At 40.0% G+C, this 22,697-nt stretch overlaps 1 long non-coding RNA gene across 2 annotated transcripts in view; it reads right to left on the bottom strand.

Moving 5' to 3' along the window:
• Nucleotides 1-3,291: 3,291 nt before the first annotated feature.
• LOC116621605 overlaps nucleotides 3,292-22,697 on the bottom strand; it is a 30,003-nt gene continuing 10,597 nt past the window's right edge. For both annotated transcript variants that reach the window (XR_004297414.1, XR_004297415.1), the window contains exons 3-4: nucleotides 20,779-20,872; nucleotides 3,292-3,877 (exon numbers count right to left, since the gene is read on the bottom strand). This is a non-coding gene — a long non-coding RNA (uncharacterized LOC116621605). The remainder of the gene's footprint in view (nucleotides 3,878-20,778; nucleotides 20,873-22,697) is intronic.

Raw genomic sequence — 22,697 nt, 5'->3', positions numbered from 1 at the left:
ACTATAATCATGCATATGTAATGAAACTTCCATAAAACCCTGCAAATGATGAGGTTTGGGGAGCTTCCAAGTTGGTGAACACATTCACGTGCTAAGAGGGTGGTGCACCCAAGCTCCACAGGCTCAGGACTCGTCTTGACCTTGCTCTTTTACTTCATTTGGCTATTCACTGATATACCTTATAATAAACTGTAATAGCAAGTAAAACATTTTCTTGGGTTCTGCAACTTGTTGAACCTGAGGGGGGTGGGCTTGAGGAAACCCCTGAATTTGTAGCCACGTCAGACAGAAGTGTGGATAACCTAGGACCTGGTACTTGTGACTGGCATCTGAAGTGAGGTCAGTTTTGTGAGACTGAGCACTTAAATCTCTGGAGATTGACATTAATACTGGGTATGTAGTGTCCACATTGAATTGAACTGTAGCACACTTAGTTGATGTTGTAGAGTTGGAGAAATTGTATTAGGAAAGACACCATGCATTTGGTGTCAGGAGGAAAAAATCTCTTGCCACCATTGTGGATTTGTATTTTATTTTAGTTACAATCAGTGTTGTCCTGGAGCCAGATTATACTGGCTCAGAAGAGTCATTTGTTAACTTTAATGAAATTTGTGGGCTGGCTTTTAACTACAATAAGACACACACACATACCACCACGACCACCACCTCCACCACCACCACCACCACCAATGGAAGCAGGTTTTGTGCTTTATTTTGACCTTGCTTTTTTCTTTTCTTTTCTTTTCTTTTTTTTAAGATTTACTTATTTGAGAGAGACAGAGAGAGAGGGAGGGAGCGGGGCAGGGGGAGGGACAGAGGGAGAGAGATAATCTCAAGCAGACTCCCCAATGAGCAAGGAGCCTGACATGGGGTTCGCTCCCATGACCCTGAGATCATGACCTGAGCTGAAATCAAGAGTTGGACACTTAACCGACTGAGCCACCCAGGCGCCCCTATTTAGTGCTCTCTTATGTAATGATCCTGAGGTGACTGGGCCAAGTTTTCTGGCTGATTCTGCTCTAGAGAGTCATTAAATGGATCTTATACGTTCCATCCAGTGTCTTCACCATTGCCTAGGGCAAGAGGCTTTTTTTTTAATTGAAGAATAATTGGCATACAATACTGTATTAGTTCCTAGTTAGGGCAAGAGTTTTTAACCAATTTTTGTGCCATAAATTCCTTTGGCACTCTCTTCAAGCATATATACTGTCTCTCAAAATGATACATAAAATACATTTTTTAATGCATAAAATGAAATACATTTGGATTTAAAGGAAATAAATTATACTGGATTACAGTTATAAAATAGTTTTCTACATAGTTATATAATAATAAATATACTTAATTCATTAAACAACCTAATCTAACAATGGGTCTAGTAACAACCATAACTTTGAAGTATACTTGAGCATAAATGATATTTAGAGAGACCTGAAAAAATTGTAATGTGATATGAAAAATTTTTTTGAGTGGCAAATTCATAGGTATTACTAATACCACAGTGTGATTCGTTGTCTACATTCATAACTGAAGAAAATATTAATTTCAGCTAGAGGCTAATGAAGACAAGGATATAATATTTTCCTACCCAGGTTCATGAACCTAAGATTAAGAAACCCTGCCCTTGGGTGTGTCTTTTATTTGAAGCTGAGTCCTAGGCAGTGTTCTCACTTACAAAAAGGGGAAGAACGTGAAAAAGTGTACACTCAGTGTTTTATTGTTTTTTAAAATTTTTTTGCACACTCAGTGTTTTAAAGTTCTACTCTGAAAGTGGTATATGTTACTACTGCTCACTAGGACTTAGTGGCCACTTATAGCTAAAACATAAGCTAGGAAACACAGTCTTTCACTGGGAGCCACATGTCCAAATACAACCATATTACCTAGTAAGTTAGCAACTGGCAATATCCTCCATGCTCTTGTAAGAAAAAATACTTTTTACAAGTTTTAATTTATAAACAGATATATGGGAGGGTGGGTTTCCTTGAGCATTTCTTTTTTTTTTTTTTTTTTTTTTCTTAAGGTTTTATTTATTTATCTGTCAGAGAGAGAGAGAGAGAGAGAGAGCACAAGCAGGGGGAGTGGCTGGCAGAGCGAGAAGCAGGCTCCCTGCTGAGCAAGGAGCCCAATGTGGGGCTCGATCCCAGGACCCTGGGATCATGACCTGAGCCAAAGCCAGACACTTAACCGAGCCACCCAGGTGTCCCTCCCTGAGCACTTCTTAATGTATAAACTTCATAAGCATTTTAATTATTTTTATATGTTTTAGTTAGATGAAATATATTTTTAAGTTGCAAACCTAAAGCACATAACCTAAGCTAGGGTGGAAACAGGGAATTAGCTCACCACAAGGTTGTGAATTAGGTAAAATTTATTTGTGTTTACAACATTTTCATTTCTACCCATTTTTTAAAATATCCTCTCCTCTTCTCTCCCATTTTATGAGCCTGCATCTTTTATCCTTTATTTCCATTTTATTTTGAACATTTTCAAACATACAGAAAAGTTTTTGTTTTTTTTTTTTTTTTTAAAGATTTTATTTATTTATTTGAGAGAGAAAGAATGAGACAGAAAGAGCATGAGAGGGAGGAGGGTCAGAGGGAGAAGCAGACTACCCGCCGAGCGGGGAGCCCGATGCGGGACTCGATCCCAGGACTCCAGGATCATGACCTGAGCTGAAGGCAGTCGCTTAACCAATTGAGCCACCCAGGTGCCCCAAGTTTTTAAAAAATAGTATATTACTTATATGCCCTCCACCTAGATTCAAAAATTGTTAATTGTTGGGGCACCTGGGTGGCTCAATTGGTTAAGCATTTGCCTTCAGCTCAGGTCATGATCTCAGGGTCCTGGGATGGAGCCCTGCATTGAGCTCCCTGCTCAGCAGGGAGCTTGCTACTCCTCTCCTTCTGCCTGAAGCTCTGTCTACTTGTGCTTGCTCTCTCTCTGTCAAATGAATAAATAAAATATTTTTTAAAAATTGTAAATTGTTGGGGCGCCTGGGTGGCTCAGTCGTTAAGCGTCTGCCTTCGGCTCAGGTCATGATTCCAGGTCCTGGGATCAAGCCCCGCATCGGGCTCCCTGCTCGGCGGGAAGCCTGCTTCTCCCTCTCCCACTCCCCCTGCTTGTGTTCCCTCTCTCACTGTGTCTCTCTGTCAAATAAATAAATAAAATCTTTAAAAAATAAAAAAAATAAAAAATAAATAAAAAAAATAAAAATTGTAAATTGTTAACATTTGCTTTATCCCTGTTTATTTTATATCTATATATACATTTGTCACGAGCACACTATGAATGCGCAGATATGAGTTGTGTCTTTCCACAATGTTGGTTTTATTAATCATAAAGCAAGGCTAACATAATTACAAAGCAGGTTCAGGATTCCAAACTCAATGACATTTTGTTACACATTTAACTTGGTTTCATACACATTAAACAAAGCAAAGCACAACACAAAGTCATACAACAAAGGTGAGAAGTTAATAACAAACATGAAGTCAGTCCATGAGCGCACAGTTGAGATGAGGACTCAGTCTGGTCCAGGGCAGCTCTCAGTGCGTGCTGTGTATTATGCTGTAGCAGTGGAGGATCTCTATTATGTTCAGAGATCAATCAGGCAGAGCCTTTGGCACCAGTTGTCTCTTCAACGTGGTGAGATATGAAAGGGTCAGTATCTGAGGAGTCTGAGAGTTTGCTGCAAAAGTCCTCAAAGGAGTTTAATCAGTCTTGGGCCTTTGCAGGCCTCTTCTGGTTCTGCTGGTTATCAGTTCTGGACATCATCTGGGCATCTGTGCTGGTTTCAGCAATATCCGGTCTTAGCTACTACGCCCTTGGCTGCTTGACATGAGTCACTGTGACGTGAGTGACTCCATCTTGCTCTCTACAATATTTTTAAACAATTTGAATGTAAGTTACAGATACCATGAAACTTCACCCCTAGATACTTCAGCATGTATGTCCAAAGAAATAAGGACATTCTCTCACATAATTACATTATCACTCTTAAGAAAATTAACAATAATTCCCTAATATCTAATATGCTTCCCATATTTAAATTTCCTAATCATTGCTCTCTCTTTAAAGATTTTATTTATCCATTTGAAAGAGAGAGAGTAAGAGAGAGAGAGAGAGAGAGCATGAGTAGGGGGAAGGGGAGAAGCAGACTCCCCTGCCAAGCAGGGAGCCTGACGCGGGGCTCAACGCTGGGCTCCATCCCAGGACCCTGGGATCATGACCCGAGTGAAGGCAGTCACTTAACCAACTCAGGCGCCCCAATTTCCTAATCATTTCAAAAATATTTTGCACAGGGGTGCCTGGCTGTCTCAGTCGGTAGAGCATGCGACTCTTGATCTCTCCATCTCAAGGTCATGAGTTCAAGTCCCAAATTGCATGTGGAGCCGACTTAAAAATTTTTTTTAAATGTTCTGTACAGCTAATTTTTCTCTAATATGCATCTTTTAGTTTGGCAACAGACCTTTTCAACTTTGAATGAAACTTCTTAACATCTAAGTAATGTCTGTGTTTATCTAGACTTTTTATTTCTACTTGTGTAATTAAAGGTTTTGCATCCAATTAATTCAAAGACAGGAGGGGAGAAGATTTGCGTTTTTTCCATTCTATTAAGTGGATCTTTTGCTTGTACCTAATATTAAATTAGACCTAATGCTGTTGCTAAAAGGATGTAGGTCTTAATGGTTTTAAATAAGAAGGGGTGGATTACAGGGTATTCTGAGACTATCTGTGCCCATTTTAGGCCACATTTGACCTCTTAGCTTTCTTTTCAGTTTTTCAAGATTTTCAAGATTCTACCTATGTTTACCGACTAGTCAATATGTGCTAGGGACATATAATTAAGATAGACATGGTCTCTGCCCTCAAGGGAGAAAGATCACTTAATAGTTTCAATAAGAAGAAAACAATCATGTTTACTGAAAATGTACTCTACAAGAGCTCAGAATTGGTATTCCCTTTAATCCCAGCCTCAATCTTTTGCGTTCCCTGGCCCCGAGGTCTCCATATGTCAGACATCTGGGTGTCATTGTTATATACCATTTCCCGCGCCCCCACCCCCCTGCAGTGCCTTAGCCTGGTGCTCCAACTCTCCAATCCTGCAGCATTGATGCTATGTATTCACCCCTAAAGCACCAATATACAAGTTCTAGGCACAAAGGTCCTGGAGCCTCAAGCCCTTTGGTCCCACGACTCCTGGATTACGACGAAAAGAGAGTAACTGCCCAAATGTTTTAGTCAGCTATTGCTGCAATAATTCTGCAGAATACACCACCCCAAACTCAGTGATTTAAAACTACAAGCATTCAAAAATAAATAAATAGGGGTGCCTGGCTGGCTCAGTCGGAAGAGCATGTGACTCTTGTTCTTGGGCTTTGGAGCCCCACATTGGTATAGAGATTACTTAAAAATAAAATATTTTAAAATAAAAAAAGCATTCATTTTCTTTTACAGGTCTGTGGGTTGCTTGCTCCTTGGCTATTCCAGGCAAGATACTTTTTTTTTTAAGATTCTTATCTCTAGTCTCTGGGTTCCAAGTTCTAGGTTGAAGGTTGGGTTCACATGTGCTCCATGTGTTTATATAGCAGCTACCCAGGTCAAATCACCACAGCACAAGAAGACAAGAAGCCTGTGTTCACATAATTTCCTATTACAGCATCATATACTGTTGATTAAAGCAAGTCACATGGCCAACCCCCAAGTCAGCATGGCAGGGAAATAGAGTCTATGCCAAGTCAGAAGGGGGGTAGAGTGAATTTTTGTGGACCACTAATGTATTAGACCAAGATTTCCAGGAAAAAAGGCACAGAACGGGGTAGAAAGGATAGATTCAAGGGTAGGACACAGAAAAGCTAAATTCTGGCCATGATTAGAGCTGGAAAAGCCCCCCCAAAATACTACCTACCAGGAAGTAATATGGAGGACCCACCTTAGTGTGTGTAATGATAATAGTGATGAAATGCTATATAATAAAAAAATTCATCATAGCCATCAAAAAAAAAAAAAGAAATCTTGCCATTTGCAATGACATGGATGGAAGTAGAGGGTATTATGCTAAGTGAAATAAGTCAATCAGAAAAAGATAATTATCATATGATCTCACTGATATGCAGAATTTAAGAAACAAGGCAGAGGATCATAGGGGAAGAGAGGGAAAAATGAAACAAGACAAAACCAGAGAGGGAGACAAACCATAAGAGATTCTTAATCTCAGGAAACAAACTGAGGGTTGCTGGAGGGTAGGGGAGTAGGCGGATGGGGTGGCTGGGTGATGGACATTGAGGAGGATGTGTGTTGTGGTGAGCACTGCTACTTTAGGCTGTGTAAGACTGATGAATCACAGACCTGTACCCCTGAAACAAATAACACATTTTATGTTAATTTAAAAAATAAATTAACTAACTAAATAAATAAATTCATAAACATTGGTACTGCTGAGAGAGATGAAGAATCAACAAATGAGGAAAATATTACAATTTTATTTTTTATTGTATACGATAAATTATACCTCCTTGCTTGGGCTGCTTACCTTTTTTTTTTTTTTTTTTAAGATTTTATTCATTTATTTGACAGAGACACAGCGAGAGAGGGAACACAAGCAGGGGGAGTGGGAGAGGGAGAAGCAGGTTTCCCGCAGAGCAGGGAGCCCGATGCAGGGTTCGATCCCAGGACCCTGGGATCATGACCTGAGGTGAAGGCAGATGCTTAATGACTGAGCCACCCAGGCGCCCCGGCTGCTTACCTTTTATGATTCACAATCTAGGTACAATAACTACTACAAATATCATTAGATACGTCAAATTGTGTTATTTTACTTATAGTAGAAAAGTTTATATGCTGTTTATAGATTTTTGCCATGCAATTTGATTTTTTGATCTAAACTAGATTGGAAGCTAAGATAATAGAAACAAAAGAATATAATAGCTATTTTGCAGAAATTATTAATAGAAAAAAATGGTTAAACAATTGGATTAGATTTAAGAGATAGATAAATCCAAGATATTTTTGTCTACAAGCCTATGTGACTTTTTGAATAGTACAATCAACAAAAGCCAGAGAGTTGTGAGGGGTCTGAGAAATAATCTATGATACTGTGATTTACAATAAAAAATATATATTTGGTCTTTGACTCATTCCTGGCACAGAGCTCCTGAAACCCTTGTAAATTCCTAAGAGATAAGAGCCCTGGGAGAATCTTTTGCTCTAATGAGGCTACTCTAGGTGGGCTCCTGGATGGCTTCTGGATGCAGGCTGGTAACCGCAAAGACTAAGCCATGGTTAGAAATTTGGAATTTTCAGCCTCACACCCCACACCCCAGGGGAGAGGAGGGAAATGGAGTTAATAATTGATCACTGGTATATGAGGAAGCCTCCATAAAATCCCAATAGTATGGGGTTCAGAGTGCTTCCAGGGTTGGTGAACACATCCGCACACCCCAAATCTAAGGAGACAGAAGCTCCTGTGCTCAGGACCCTCCCGGGCCTCGCCCTATGTATCTCTTCATCTGGCTTTTCATCTGTATCTTTCATCATACTACTTAATAAACTGGTAAACGTGTTTCCCTGGGTTCTGTGAGCCACTTTATCAAATGAATTGAACCCGAGAAGCGAGTCATGGGAACCTCAGACTTACTGTTGGTCAGAAGCACAGGTGACAACCTGGATTTGTGGTTGGCCTCTGAACTGGGGTGGGAGTAGTTTTGTGGGACTAAGGCCTTAAGCTGTGGGATCTGATGCTATTTCACGAGATAGGGTCAGAATTGAATTCAGTTAAATTGTAGGACACCCAGCTGGGGTCGGAGAATTGCTTGGAATAGAGAGAAAACTCCCATACGTTGAAATTGGGTGCAGAATCTTATGACTGTCAACTATTCTTCTCAATCCTATGCAACACATGCTGCTTCTCTCATCCAGATTGCCTTGTGACTCGTTTTGACCAATGACCTATGGCAAAAGTTGTATTGTGCAGTTAATGCCATGCAGTTAAGGACCTTTCCGTTAAGGGGTCTTCTTGAACATTTCAGCCTCAGCTGAGCTCCCAGCTGAATGTAGCCAGAAGAGTAGTCCTAGTCAATACCATGTTAGCAGGGATGCCTGGGTGGCTTAGTCGGTTAAGCATCTGCCTTTGGCTCAGGTCATGATCCCAGGGTCCTGGGATCGAGTCCCACATCGGGCTCCCTGCTCAGCAGGAAGCCTGCTTCTCCCTCTCCCACTCCCCCTGTTTGTGTTCCCTCTCTTGCTGTGTCTCTCTCTGTCAAATAAATAAATAAAATCTTAAAAAAAAAAAACATTCCCCTGGCAACGTTTCAGAAGCAGTCAGGATAAAACAGCATTAGATAGTCATGCTGCTAGATCTTTATTATAGAAAACATTTCAAGTTTACTCCTTCTGTTTTGATTTTTGTAGCAGTGTATTCACACTGGGTATTACCATATAAATAATCTGTGAGTGAAAGTTGCCATTATTTGTATAGTGGTTTTAGGATACTTAACAAATACATTCAATTCTTGCATTATTATTAATTTGATTAGGTATGTTTGTAACTTTTTACATTACAAAATATGAATGAGAATGTGCCATGTATAATTTTTTTCTTGTGATAAGAAACATCCAGAATTGTGATGCCGCCAGCTTTGCTTTTCTTTTTCAACATTCCTCTGGCTATTCGGGGTCTTTTCTGGTTCCATACAAATTTTAGGATTATTTGCTCCATTTCTTTGAAAAAAGTGGATGGTATTTTGATGGGGATTGCATTGAATGTGTAGATTGCTGAGCGAAATAAGTCAATCAGAGAAAGACATGTATCATATGACCTCACTGATATGGGGAATTCTTAATCTCAGGAAACAAACTGAGGGTTGCTGGAGTGGGGGGTGGGGTGGGAGGGATGGGGTGGCTGGGTGATAGACATTGGGGAGAGTATGTGCTATGGTGAGTGCTATGAATTGTGCAAGACTGTTGAATCTCAGATCTGCATCTCTGAAACAAATAATGCAATGTATGTTAAGAAAAAAAAAAAAGAAGATAGCAGGAGGGGAAGAATGAAGGGGGGGAAATCGGAGGGGGAGACGAACCATGAGAGACAATGGACTCTGAGAAACAAACTGAGGGTTCTAGAGGGGAGGGGGGTGGGAGGATGGGTTAGCCTGGTGATGGGTATTAAAGAGGGCACGTACTGAATGGAGCACTGGGTGTTATGCACAAACAATGAATCATGGAACACTACATCAAAAACTAATGATGTAATGTATGGTGATTAACATAACAATAAAAAAATTAAAAAAAAAAGAAACATCCATATTATAACACAACTCTACTGTTGCAAAGCTTCCTTTCAAGAAGGCTCTTTCACTTGGTTCTTGACCAGATGGTTGTATGTAGGTAGCACTACTAAAACTTTAGAACTTGCAATGTCTTTCAGAATTTTTAAAATAAACTATAAACTAACAGGTTGGGCTTTTTGTTTTGTTTTTTTTTAGGGATTTTGTTTACTTTGTCTTACATTTTAGTTACTGAAGACTTACAAGGTTATGTACAGAGATACCATCTTCTGTACCAAAAACAGACAAGAGTATGCTGTCAATATTTGTACTGTAATGTGAATCTATACTGGTGAAAGCCAGTATTTTTATTCCTTATTCCTTATTCCTTATTTTTATTCCCTTATTAAAACCTTAGTGTCCTTTTGGGGTGCCTGGCTGGCTCAGTCAGTAAAGCATGCAACTCTTGACCCTGTGGTTGTGAGTTCAAGCCCCCTGTTGGGTGTAGAGATTACTTAAAGATAAAATCTTAAAAAAAACAACAAAAAACCAAAAATAAAATAAAATCTTTTTTTTAAGATTTTATTTATTTATCTGAGAAAGAGAGAGAGAGAGCGAGCGCGCGCATGAGCAGGGGGGAGGGGCAGAGGGAGAGGGAGAAGCAGACTCCCTGCTGAGGAGGGAGCCTGATGCGAGACTGGATCCTAGGACCCTGGGATCATGACCTGAGCTGAAGGCAGATACTTAACTGACTGAGCCCCCCAGGTATCCTAAAATAAAATATTAAAAACCAAAAAATAAATAAAATAAAATTCCCCTGGCAATATGCCCACTTCGTGCCCACTCCCAGGGTAGACTGCTCCCATCTTACCCTTGGCACACTACTGATCCACACCCTTGTCTAGTGCCCTCCTATATCGACTCTAAGTTTGACCTTATGATTTGATTAGGCCAATGCTACATTAGTAATCATGACAAAAACAGAAGCTTATAAAAACACAGCTAGGGGCGCCTGGGTGGCTTAGTTGGTTAAGCATCTGCCTTCGGCTCAGGTCATGATCCCAGGGTCCTGGGATTGAGTCCCTCACCAGGCTCTCTGCTTGGTGGAGAGCCTGCTTCTCCCTCTCCCTCTGTCTACCACTCTGCCTACTTGTGCTCTCTCTGTCAAATAAATAAATTAAATCTTTTTTAAAAAAAGAAAAAGAAAAACACATATATTGGGGCTAGCTCTTTCTTGCAGTCTTGAGACTGCCACGGGAAGAAGTCTGGACTAGTCTGCAGACTACATGGCCCTACCAACAGCAGCACTTACCACAAGACTTGTGAGTGAGGTCTTTTTTACAGTCCAGCCCTGGTCAGGCTACCAGATGACTGCAGACACATGAGTAACCCTAGGTAAGAGCAGCAGAAGAATCTCCCACTTAAGCCCAGCCCAAATTGCTGCGATCCATGGAATTATGAGCAAATAAAATGGATGTTCTTCTAAGCCACTAAATTTTGGGGTTCATTTTCATGCAGCAATAGATAACTAAAGCATCATCATAAGGATTTTGGCTTTTACTCTGAGTGAAATGGTTCTATGAACTGAATTGTCTCCTCCCTGACCCCTCCATTCACATGCTGAACCCCCCATGTGACTGTATTGAAGATAGAGCCTTTATAGAGGTAAGTAAGGTTAATTGAGGTCATAAGGGTAGGGCTCTGATCCAATAGTATTAGTGTCCTAATAAGAAAAACACCAGAGAGTTTCTTCACATTTTCTTTGATATGTGAGGACGTAACGAGAAGACAGACAGTCTTCAAGCCAGGAGGGGAGCTTTCACCAGAACCCAACCACGTTGGCACCCTGATCTTGGATTTCTGGTCTCTAGAACTGTGAAAAAACAAAGTTCTGTTGGTTGAGCCACCCCGTTTATGGTATTTTGTTATGGTGGCCCAGGCTGATTGATACATATAGGAAGATAATAGTTTTTGAGCCAAGGAGTAACATCATCTGACCTTTCAAAAAAATTATTCTGGCTGCTACATTGAAAAAAACAAACAGAAAACCCAGAGGTAGCTGAGGGAAGAAACAAGAAGACCAGTTAGAAAGGTGGTGGAATGGGGCGCCTGGGTGGCTCAGACGTTGGGCGTCTGCCTTCAGCTCAGGTCATGGTCCCAGGGTCCTGGGATCGAGTCCCGCGTCGGGCTCCCTGCTCAGCGGGAGGCCTGCTTCTCCCTCTCCCTCTGCCCCTGCTTGTGTTCCTTCTTTCACTGTGTCTCTCTCTGTAAAATAAATAAAATCTTTAAAAAAAAAAAAAAGAAAGGTGGTGGAATGATCTAGATAAGATATAATAGTGGCTTGGACCACTTGGGTAGTAGCTGTGCAGATGATGAGAAATGGTAAGAATCTGATTTATGATTCTACAAACAAGGTTGCTGACAAATTGAATGTGAGGTACAAAAGAAAGAGACAGTCAAGGATGGCTCAAAGATTTTTTGCCTGAGCAAGTAGACAGATGAGATCATTTAATGAGATGGGGAAGAATGTGAACAGCAATTTGGGGAGGACTGACTAGTAAGATCAGGAATTCTGTTTGAGAATATTAGGTTTGAAATACCTATTATGATTCTGCACTCAATATCGATGTGTGGGTTTTCCCCCCACAATTCTCTAACACCTGCTGGGTATCATACAATTTAACTCATTTCTGACACTATCTACCTGATAGTAGTGTCAGATCCCACGGGATAAGGACTCAGTCCTACACGACTGCCCTCCCCCCACTTCAGATGGCAGGGCAAATCCAGGTATCACTAATATTTCTGACCAAATGACTATGGGTTGGAGACTCCAACATACCCCCCTCCTTGGGTTTGATTAACTTGCCAGAGTGACTCAGATAACTTAGAGCACAATTTTCTTGCTAGATTACCAGTTTATTATGAAAGGATAATTCAGGAGCAGCCAGATGGAAGAGATGCATAGGCAAGGTATGTAGGAAAGGACATGGAGCTTCTGTGTCCTCTCCAGGAGTGCCACTGTCCCCGAATCTCCATGTGTTCACAAACTTGGTGGCTCTCTGACCCTAGCCTTTTGAGTTTTTATGAAGACTCCAATTCTGTAGGCATGATTGATCAAGTCACTGGCAATAAATTCAACTTCCTGCCTCCCTTCCCCAGAGGTCAGGGGGGTAGGACTGAAAATTCCAACCGTCCAATCACCAGATTGGTTCCCCTTGCAGGCAGCCCCCATTCTTGGTGCTTTCTAAAAGTCTCCTCTTTAACATAATCTTAGAGGTGGTTGAAAGAGGTTGGTTTTGAATATCAAGATACATTTATCACTCTTTATTACTCAGGAAATTCCAAGGGTTTTAGGTGCTCTATGCCAGAAATGAGATGAAGACCAAATACATATTTCTTATATATCACAATATCATACCTATACACATCCATTCAACAAGAGAAATACTCAGTCTTGAGACATAAATTTAGGAGTTGTGAGAATACCTAATTTAAAGCCACGAGACTAAGAATTATCTAGGAACTGAGAGTAAACTGAAAAGGGGAAATACAAAGATTAAGTCCTAGGACACTTGAATGTTCAGAGCAACTACTCTCAAATTATGGTTTGTGGCTCCACGGGGTTCTCTGAAATCTTTACATGGGGGCCTGGAGGTCAGAACTATTTTTGTAATAATTCACAAACAGTATCTGCCTTTAAAAAAACTGTATTAACAATTGCTTTGGAAATACAAAAACAATGGTGGGTAAATCTGCTGCCACTTTAGCACAAATCAAGACCGTATCATTGGGGCGCCTGGGTGGCTCAGTCGTTAAGCGTCTGCCTTCGGCTCAGGTCATGATCCCAGGGTCCTGGGATCGAGCCCCGCATTGGGCTCCCTGCTCCGCGGGAAGCCTGCTTCTCCCTCTCCCATTCCCCCTGCTTGTATTCCCCCTCTCACTGTCTCTCTCTCAAATAAATAAATAAAATCTTAAAAAAAAAAAAAAAGACAGTATCATTGAACTCGATTAGAAACCACTGTACTTATCATCACTGCTCTTGTAGTTAAAATAAAGGTGCCAGTTCCATTGAAAAATGTTCTTGAGGACAGAGTAAACATTACTCATTAAATCTCAACCCTTCAGTACATATTTATTTAGCATTCTGTCTATCAACATGGAAAGTCCTTTTATAGCCAAAGAACTAGACTTGTCTTAAAGAAAGACACTTGTGCCACTGTTTGAATTGCAAGTTGAACTAACTGATATTTTTCATGGAACACAATTTTTACTTGGAAAAAAAATGACTATAACAGAAAAAAATATGCTTTTTCAGACTTGGGTTTTTAACAGACATTTTCTTGAAAATGAACCAAGTAACCTTGCTACTTCAAGGAAAACAACTGATGGCATTCGTTACCAGTGATAAAATTTGAACTTTCAAGCAAAACTTAGAATTTTGGAAGACTTATAGCTGCCCCTGTGAGCTTGATAGATTCCTAATACTTGTTTGATGAGATGGATGGTGATAATAGCAAATCTAATTTTTTTTGATATCATATAATGAGATGTGCAGACATTTGGAAGATCTGCATAATTCAAGGAAACAATATTTTCTTTTTTTTTAAGATTTTATTTTTTTAAGTAATCTCTACACCCAATGTGGGGCTCAAACTCATGACCCTGAGATCAAGAGTAGCATGCTCTTGGGGCACCTGGGTGGCTCAGTCGGTTAAGCCTCCAACTCTTGGTTTTGGCTCAGGTCATGATCTCAGGGTCCTGAGATGGAGCCCTATATAGGGGCTTCATGCTCAGTGGGGAGTATGCTTGAGATTCTCTCCCTCAGCCTCCATCCCTCACCCCCTCAGGCTCTCTCTTTCTCTCTCAGATAAATATTAAAAAAGAAATACTCCTTCCTTTTCCAAATACATATCTGTGTAAGGTCAGATGTTCTTCATATGCTTCAACCAAAACAACCTGTTACAATAGATTAGCTGTTAAATTGGACTAGGAGTGGGCAAATTTTTTTCCATAAAAGTCCGTATACTAAAAACGTCCATATTTTAGGATTTGCAGGCTATATGATCTTTGTCACAAAAATGCAACTCTTCCATTGTAGTGAGAAAGCTGCCATAAACATACAGAAGTGAATGAGTATGCCTGTGTTCCAGTAAATCCAGTAAAATAGGCAGTGGGCTGAATTTGGCCTGTAGGCTATAGTCTGTGGATCCCTAGACCTCCAAGATGGACATTAAAGAGATTTTTAAAAATGTAAAACAATGTTAGTCTTATCACAGTTTTGGAAAAGACAGTTTTCTTTTTCACAAAAATGGTATTTATATTAGCATGTAACTGATTTATAATTATTATTTTTAACTGAATCAATAGATAATTATTATATATATTATATATATTTCCAGTGGAGTAAATATTAATAGATACAAGCCACATAACCAAAAGCTTTTTGATGTTCTCAGTAATTTTTAAGGTAGTGTAAAGGGGTCCTGGGACTAAAAAGTTTGAGTAGTAGTAGTAGTTTAAAAGTTGCGGGTTTAAAGTTTAAAAGTTGGCGACATGAGAAGGAACCAGCAAGTGAGACAGCTCATGACAACGTAGGAAAACTGGAAATGTGAATTCCTGGAAGCCAAGTCAAGAAATTCTTTCAAGGAAGATGGTGTGAGGTTAACTATGTCCATTGAGAATAACCTTGTCAAAATGCTAATGAAGAAACCAACAGACAGGGAAGTGTTAAGCTTCAAGGGAGAGAAGGACTAATCATTTTTTGTAGGACACTGGAGAAGAGGAAGGTGATGGTATCCAGAGCACTGGTTGAAGACTTTGTTTTAATGAGTGAAAAGTCCCACTTCTATTGAAACAAGAGGTAGTAAATAAAGGATGAGGGCAACTGCAGACACATTTGTAGGTGCAGAAGCAGGAAACTGAGGGAATGCCAATCTGATGGCTTCTATTTTCACTTAGAAGTAGGAGGTGACGCATCTGTTGAGATGAGGGGGTGAAATGTTTGGAGGCTTAGAGGATGAACAAAGTGAAAGGCTGGAGAAAAGAGAGCTGACTAGGGAAATTAGAAGGGAATCCAGGTAATGTTGAGTTTCCAGGTGGGATTTAGGATCATGAATATATCATTCAATGCACCAATCTGTATAATTGTTGGTTTTTCTCTAGCAAATATTTAACAGTCCAAGTGTTAGTACAGATTTATAGGCAACAGACCTGCTGGACAGGGGTAGGTAAGTATTTTTCTGTAAAGAGACAGATAGTACATATTTTAGGATTTGTGGGCCAGATGGTCTCTATCACAGCTATTCAACTCAGCCTCTGTAGTGTGAAATCAGCCATAGACAATATGTAAATGAATGAGCATGACTATATATTCAAATAAAACTATTTATGGACACTAGAATTTGAATTTAATACAACTTTCATGTGTCATAAAATATCCTTATTTTGAAATTTTTAACCAGTTAAAAATGTAAAAATAATTATTAGCTTGTGAGCCATACAAAATAGACAGTGGGTAGATTTGATCTGCAGTGCCCACAATTTGTGAACCTTTGCACTAGACTGCGGCAGATTATTTTTTTTTTAAGATTTTATTTATTTATTTGTCAGAGAGAGCAAGCTAGCACAAGTAGAGGGAGTGGCAGGCAGAGGGAGAAGCAGGCTTTCTGCTGAGCAAGGAGCCCCATGCAGGACTTGATCTCAGAACTCTGGGATCATGACTTGAGCCAAAGGCAGTCGCTCAACCTACTGAGCTACCCAGGTGTCCCTAGACTGGCAGATTAGAAAAAGTTGCACCATCAGGGAAGAACTACCCCAGGTCTTTGAATACAGCTTGGGTTGGTTTCCACTTGTTCCCTTTGTAGGGTGCTCTTGTGTAATGTATAACATGCATCTATTTATTTTATTTTTGTTTTTATTTTAAGTAGGTTCCAAACCCAACATGGGGCTTAAACTCATGACCCCGAGATTAAGAGTTACATGCTCTACTGACTGAGCCAGCCAGGCACCCCAATATGCATCTATTTATATGATGGTCCTTGCAGAGTTAGTCTATCTGGTGATATGACAAAAGGAAATAAAGTATGGGAATTGAGGATATTGATACAAAATGTCTGAAGTGATGCACCACTGCAATATAAACAGGATAGAAATAGAAGTTAAAGTAGAAAGCAGCTGATAGACACCCATGTCAGAGGGTCAAGGGCAACTAAGTCTTGATGAGCTCAAGGAACCGATGGTTAACAGAAGTGACTAAGGGAAGAATTGGAAGGAAGATCAAAGTTCTAGAGTGGTATGTTTGCATGTAAGATTTTAGAGTGAAAGAGCTCCAGGTTAATAATAGGATACGGCTGGTTCACCCAGGGGTCAAAGTCTTTGATGAGAAAGAGGTAATGACCAAGTTGTCAATAAGTGACAGTACCAACAAAGGTTAGAGATTGATGTCATGAATCATAAAGGAACAGAGAGAGTGCAAATGTAATGATCTGAAAATGGTTCAGGGACAAAGTGAAGATCCATCAGTTGCTCTAACACATGCCTGACACTCCTTGGTCATCTCCCTTCTAAAAATTAGCTCCCAATCTTTTGCTCCTGTACTCCAAGGAGTTAGGTCCTTCGAGATCCTTTTCTTTCCTCCCATAGAACTGGTCTGGCAGGAAGACAATAGTGAAGAACCTTAGAGGCTAACAGGTGAGGGAGCAGAAAAGCTTGGTGAATAATTTTTGCTTTGAAAAAACTCATATTTTTCAATTGTCTACTGGAATCTCCAAGTTGAATGTATTAGAGTCTTCTTAAGCTAAATATGTCCAAAATAGATTTTAATTTCCTCCTTGACACATTCTACCCTTTCCCCTATCTAAACTTTTGCTTCCCCTTGAGTATATTCTCTCAGACACAGACCAACCCTCCCTGCCACAATTCCTTTCACAGCTATCCTTAATCCATCCAGCTGTCTTTACAGCCACTGTTACTTCTCTGCTTCAGGCTGTCATCATCTCTCATCTAATAATCTCAATAATCTCCCTAACAACCCTGACTTTATTTGCGATTTCCATAAATTGTTCATCATGGATTTTTTTTTTTTTGCATTAATTGTATTGTATGCATAATTGAAGGAGGCACCAAAAGACTCAGTAAACAAGATAAATGACATTTTATCTTGAGATGATGACAGCCTGAAGCAGAGAAGTAACAGTGGCTGTAAAGACGGCTGGTTCACCTTGATACAAAGCAAGTGCTTCTTCACTCACTTGACCCTTGCTCCAGCCCTACTTACTACCTCTATCTTGTCTCTTGCAATCTGTTTTCCAATCAGCAAGGACAGTCAACTAAAATACATATGTAGTCATGCCACATTTCTGCTTAAAATTATTTATTTTTTTTTAAAAAAAGATTTTATTTATTTATTAGAGAGAGAGCACAAGCAGGGGGAGCAGTGGGCAGAGGGAGAGGCAGACTCCCCGCCAAGCGGGGAGCCTGATGCGGGGCTTGATCCCGGGACCCTGAGATCATGACCTGAGCTGAAGGCAGATGCTTAATCGACTGAGCCACCCAGGCATCCCTCTGCTTAAAGTTCTTGAGTGAATCCCTCTCAGGTTAATTCAACAAAACTGCTGGTCCCTGCTTACTATTTTAGCCTCTTTTGTAGATTTCCTCCTCCTTTACTCATCATCACCATGACTAACATTATGCAAGAGCACAGAATGAACACACTGGTTTTAGAGCTTTACATGTATTATCTCATCCTATATGATGAGGTGGGGTAAACACTATTATTTTATTTATATATTATTTTATAGCCAAGGACACTTTAGTATAAAGTTCTGAAATTCCCCGCATCTAGATTTCTTTTATGCTTTTCCCCATGTTTCCACTGTCTGGAAGACTCTTCAGTCTCCTTCTCTAATTGCTTCCTGTGGCAGGCTAAATAATGCCCCCTTGTCCCACAGAGACATCCACATCCTAATCCCGAGAACCTCTTACCTTACATGGTAAAAGAGAATTTACAGATATGATTAGGTTAAGAATTTAAGAATTTTGAAATGGGGTGATTATCCTGGATTATTTGAGTGGGTCCAATGTAATCACAAAGGCCCTCACAAAGAGGGAGGCAGGAGGATCAGAATGAGAGAGAAGATGAGATATGGAAGTCGAGGTCAAAGTGATGCCATTGCTGAAAGGGGGCCTATGAGCCAAGGAATGTATGTGGTCTACAGAAGTAGGAAAGGGTAAGGAATAGATTCTTCTCTAGAGCATCCAGAACGAATACAGCCCTGGAACACCTTGATTTTGGACTTCCAATGTCCAGTGACAAGAACTGCAAGAAAATAAATTTGTGCTGTTTTTTAAAATTGATATATAATTGGCATATAACATTATATTAGTTTCAGGTATAAAACATAATTATTTGATATTTGTACATATTGTGAAATTATCACCATGATAAGTTTAATTAACATCCATCACCACACAGTTACATTTTTTTTTCTTGTGATGAGAACTTTTAAGATCTACTCTCTTAACAACTTTCATTAAGTATAGTCACCATGCTGTACAAATATATGTTGTTGTAAGCCACTAAGTTTGTGGTAGTTTGTTACAGCAGCAATAGGAAACACTTCTCAGGGAAGCCTTTTCTGATAACCGCCCCCGCCAATTGGATTAGCCACTCCTCCTCAATGTTTGCTCAACTGCTTGTCCTTGCCTCTCCCATAGCATTGGCCTTGCTGCATTGCATTTCCTTGTTAGGAGCCCATCTCTACCTCTAGGCTATATGTTCCTCCAACAGGGATCATGTTATATTGTTCCTCCCTATCCCCAGAGCCTAACTTAAAGATACACACCTGCGGCTCAAAAGATATTTGTTGGATGATTGAATGAATGAATATGACTTCTCAATCAAAGAGGGCTAAGGTTATGTATTTATATTAAAATCATAGGTAGTGGCTATTTAGTTTAAAATGCAACTGAATTTGTCTTCCTAGCAAGAAAAGTGAAAATAAAAAAGGCACAGATTGGACTTTCCTGAATGCCCCATGAACATAAAAGGAAGAAATGGTTACCTCAACAACAATGAGAAATCTGCTTTCCTTAGAGAAACAAAGTAACAAAGCCACAGAGAGTGAAATAATTAAGAAATTTTGAGGTTTAGCAGGGGCTTCTAAGTTTTTTATACAGTGAGACATATGCCTAGACATGACATATGTGCCCGCTACCAGAAGTTTTTATTCATGACAATAGTGAATTAAATGTGGCTGTACTGGGCTTGCTACTATCATAGCATGTGACTCATCATGAGTCAGGGCCACATGACATTTTATTTATTCTTATCTTCCTTTTGTTGTAAATCTTTGTTACACCCCAGTTTCACAATGTAATTTTAGTATGCTGATTCTCAAAGGCAGAGGTCGTTAGAGAATTTGGAGGGGTCATTACAGAGTCACCTGAGTTTCTCTCCCATCCTCTACCTTACCACCTGTTCAGAACTCTGGCATGGGGGCTGCGTTCTCTGCTCAGGGTACTACAAGGCTGAAACCAAAGAGTCAGCTGAACTGAGTTTTTGTCTGGAGGCTCTGGGGAAAAATTCACTTCTAAGCTCATTGGTGTAGTTCGCAGAATTCAGTTCCTTGTGGTTGTAGGATTGAAGTTCCATTTACTTGCTGGCTGTCAGTCAGGATCTGCTCTGAGCAACTAAAGGCTACTGTTAGGTCTTTTCCCCTGTGGCCACCATTGTTACTTCACAACATGGTATGTTTGCTTTCTTCCAGGCCAGCCAGAGCACAGTCCTCAAACTTCACCTCCTGCAACCAGCCAGAGAGAAAACTCCCTACTTTTTAAAGAGTTCATACAGTTAGGTCAGGCCCACCTAGATAATGTCCAGGTAAGAGCTGGTAAGAGCTCAATGAATGATGAGCTAAAACTCCAGAAGAGCAAAGGCTCTTCTTCAGCTGAAGTAGCAGTTTCTAGATTTTACAGAGTGGGTAAATTGGCCATTCATATTTTGAAGTTTGTGCATTGTCTAGAAGATTAGAAATCCAAAGCTTTTGCTAAGTTTTCTGTTATTCAGAGTACCAGATGTCTTAAGCAACAACTGTGTGTTTTGTAACCACTTAATAGAGAATGATTAAAAAAAAAAAGCCCTGTTATATGTAACTGATGAATTATTGAACTCTACATCTAAAACTAGTCATGTACTATATGTTGGCTAATTGAATTTAAATTAAAAAAAAAGGGGGCACCTGGGTGGCTCAGTCGGTTGAGTGTCTGCTCTAGGTTTAGGTTGTGATCTCAGAGTCCTGGGATTGAGCCCTGCATCAGGCTCCCTGCTCAGCAGGGAGTCTGCTTCTCTCTCTGCCCACCCCCACCCCTCCCGACTTACGCTTTCTTTCTCAAATAAATAAAAAATAAAATCTTTAAAAAAATAAATTCTAAAAAAAGAAACAAGATGTTAGTTGATAACTAACTAACTAAATAAATAAAAATAAAAGCCCCCAAGGAGCAAGGTACTTACTTATTTTCTCCTAGACCCCATTTCTGTAATTCCAGTTACCATCACCATGTGACAAGGAAGGCCCATCAGTGTTTTCTCTGTGGATAGGTTACACCTGGCAAGGTAAGAAGAGAGCTGAAATGAGCCTTTGATTTAGTCAATTATGTTGTTGACTATAAAAAAATATTTTAAGGGATGCAAGGCTGGCTCAGTTGGAGCATGCAGCTCTTAATCTCAGGGTTTTAAGCTTCAGCCCCATGTTGGGTGTAGAGATTACTTAAAAAAATATATTTTTTAAGTATTTTAAAATAACTATTATATTTATATTTTAGCTTGTTACATAATGAAACATCAAAATAATATATCCTATGATCAACTTCATTAATTTATTTATTCTTTTGACCCCAAGCAAAAAATTTCCAGGCAACTTTCCAATGCCATCCATCAGCTGTTTTTTCCTTACATCCTAGTTATTAAATCTTCATGTGTTGCTACTCCAAGCCTGTAATAATTGAGGAAATTGACTAAGGTATCCTCATTCTGCTAATCCCTGCTTATTTTTCACAAAATTACTAATCATCAGGGAACATCGCAAACCATCATTTCTATTTCTGAGTCAGAAAAACAGAAAATGGGGAAAGTTGTGGATGACAAGGACTCTTGGAACATTAGACAATCTGTCTTTTATCTGGAAAGAGATGGATTTGATATACTGTCATTATAAGTTCAAGGTGCCCCAAAGCTAGGATTATTTGATTTGAAATACATAACTTTTAAAAACTAAGACAAAGTAAAAGGAAAAAAGTATAAAGGATGTTTTTGTCTTTGTATCTTACTCTATGTTACGATAATTTTTGTATTTATGCAACACCTCAATTAAAGGAAGCCCACCTTTCAAGGCCCTAAACATAAAAAACAAAACATTTTAGTTTGATGTCATTTTAGGCATCAAGGTCACTTTGCAAGGGAAGAGGTGACTAGGTTATGACAATGGGTCCTGCCCACAGATGTACTTTTCAAACTTTAGAAACAGTGAAGGCAATACATTTCACCAGCAGATAGCTTTTGCCCCATTGGAATGCTGCTTGAAGCCACCACGCTAGAGCCAATCCATCCTGCCATAGACTCTATCCTGCTCTGCAGAAGAGCCCTGACAGCCAGCGCCAAAATGACAGATTTGTAAGGCCCACATTCCAGTGTAGTCAACCTATATGCAATTACATGAGTGGGTCCAGCAAAACCTACAGAACTGACATAGGCAGGCCAGGTCTGAGGACCCAGAGGGGGGTCCCACAGGACAAGCCAAGAGAGTCCTTCCTTGGCTTCACACAGGATAGAAATCAAATTCAAGCCAGGAGGAAGTGAAAGCAGAGTTTACTGAGTAGTGTAAGTGATTGAGTATAGCAGATGGAGTGTCTGGGAGACTTGGAAATGGAAGGAGAGTGAGTCTCTTCATTGCTTGGGGTTAGGGGTTTATACTGGAAAGAGGTCCAGGGTACGTGTTTCTTCAGGAACCCAGGGCAGGGTCTGATCAAAGGTGAGTGACAGGTGAACAATAGGTGTTATTTCAAAAATCACTGAAGGTAGGGGGTATTGATATCAGCGTCAGCGGAGGTTTGTTCAAAGCTAATGTCCTGGAACACATTTAGGATCCAGTTCTTGGATGTCATCAGGTATTTGGGGGCCTATGATGAAATTCAAAGAATGATTAACTTTCTTGCTTCCCCGTTGGAATGGGAACAGAGCTTCTTTGACTTATTCAGGTGCAAGGTGAAATATAGAACATGAGGAAATGGGGCCTGGCAGAAAAAGCAGAGATGGAGCCTTTCTAAAAAGGAAGTCCCTTTAGTTTCCCCTCTCAGAACTATCCAACCAACCCACAGAACAGTGAGCATAATGAATTCTTGTGAAGTCACCAGGTTTTAGGGTGGTCAAAACAG

The sequence above is a fragment of the Phoca vitulina genome, unplaced genomic scaffold (genome assembly GCF_004348235.1).
Source record: "Phoca vitulina isolate PV1807 unplaced genomic scaffold, GSC_HSeal_1.0 scaffold49, whole genome shotgun sequence".
NCBI classification, from domain to species: Eukaryota; Metazoa; Chordata; class Mammalia; order Carnivora; family Phocidae; genus Phoca; species Phoca vitulina.
Note: the sequence above shows the minus strand (reverse complement) of the source record. Positions and strands in the feature narration are given on the sequence as shown.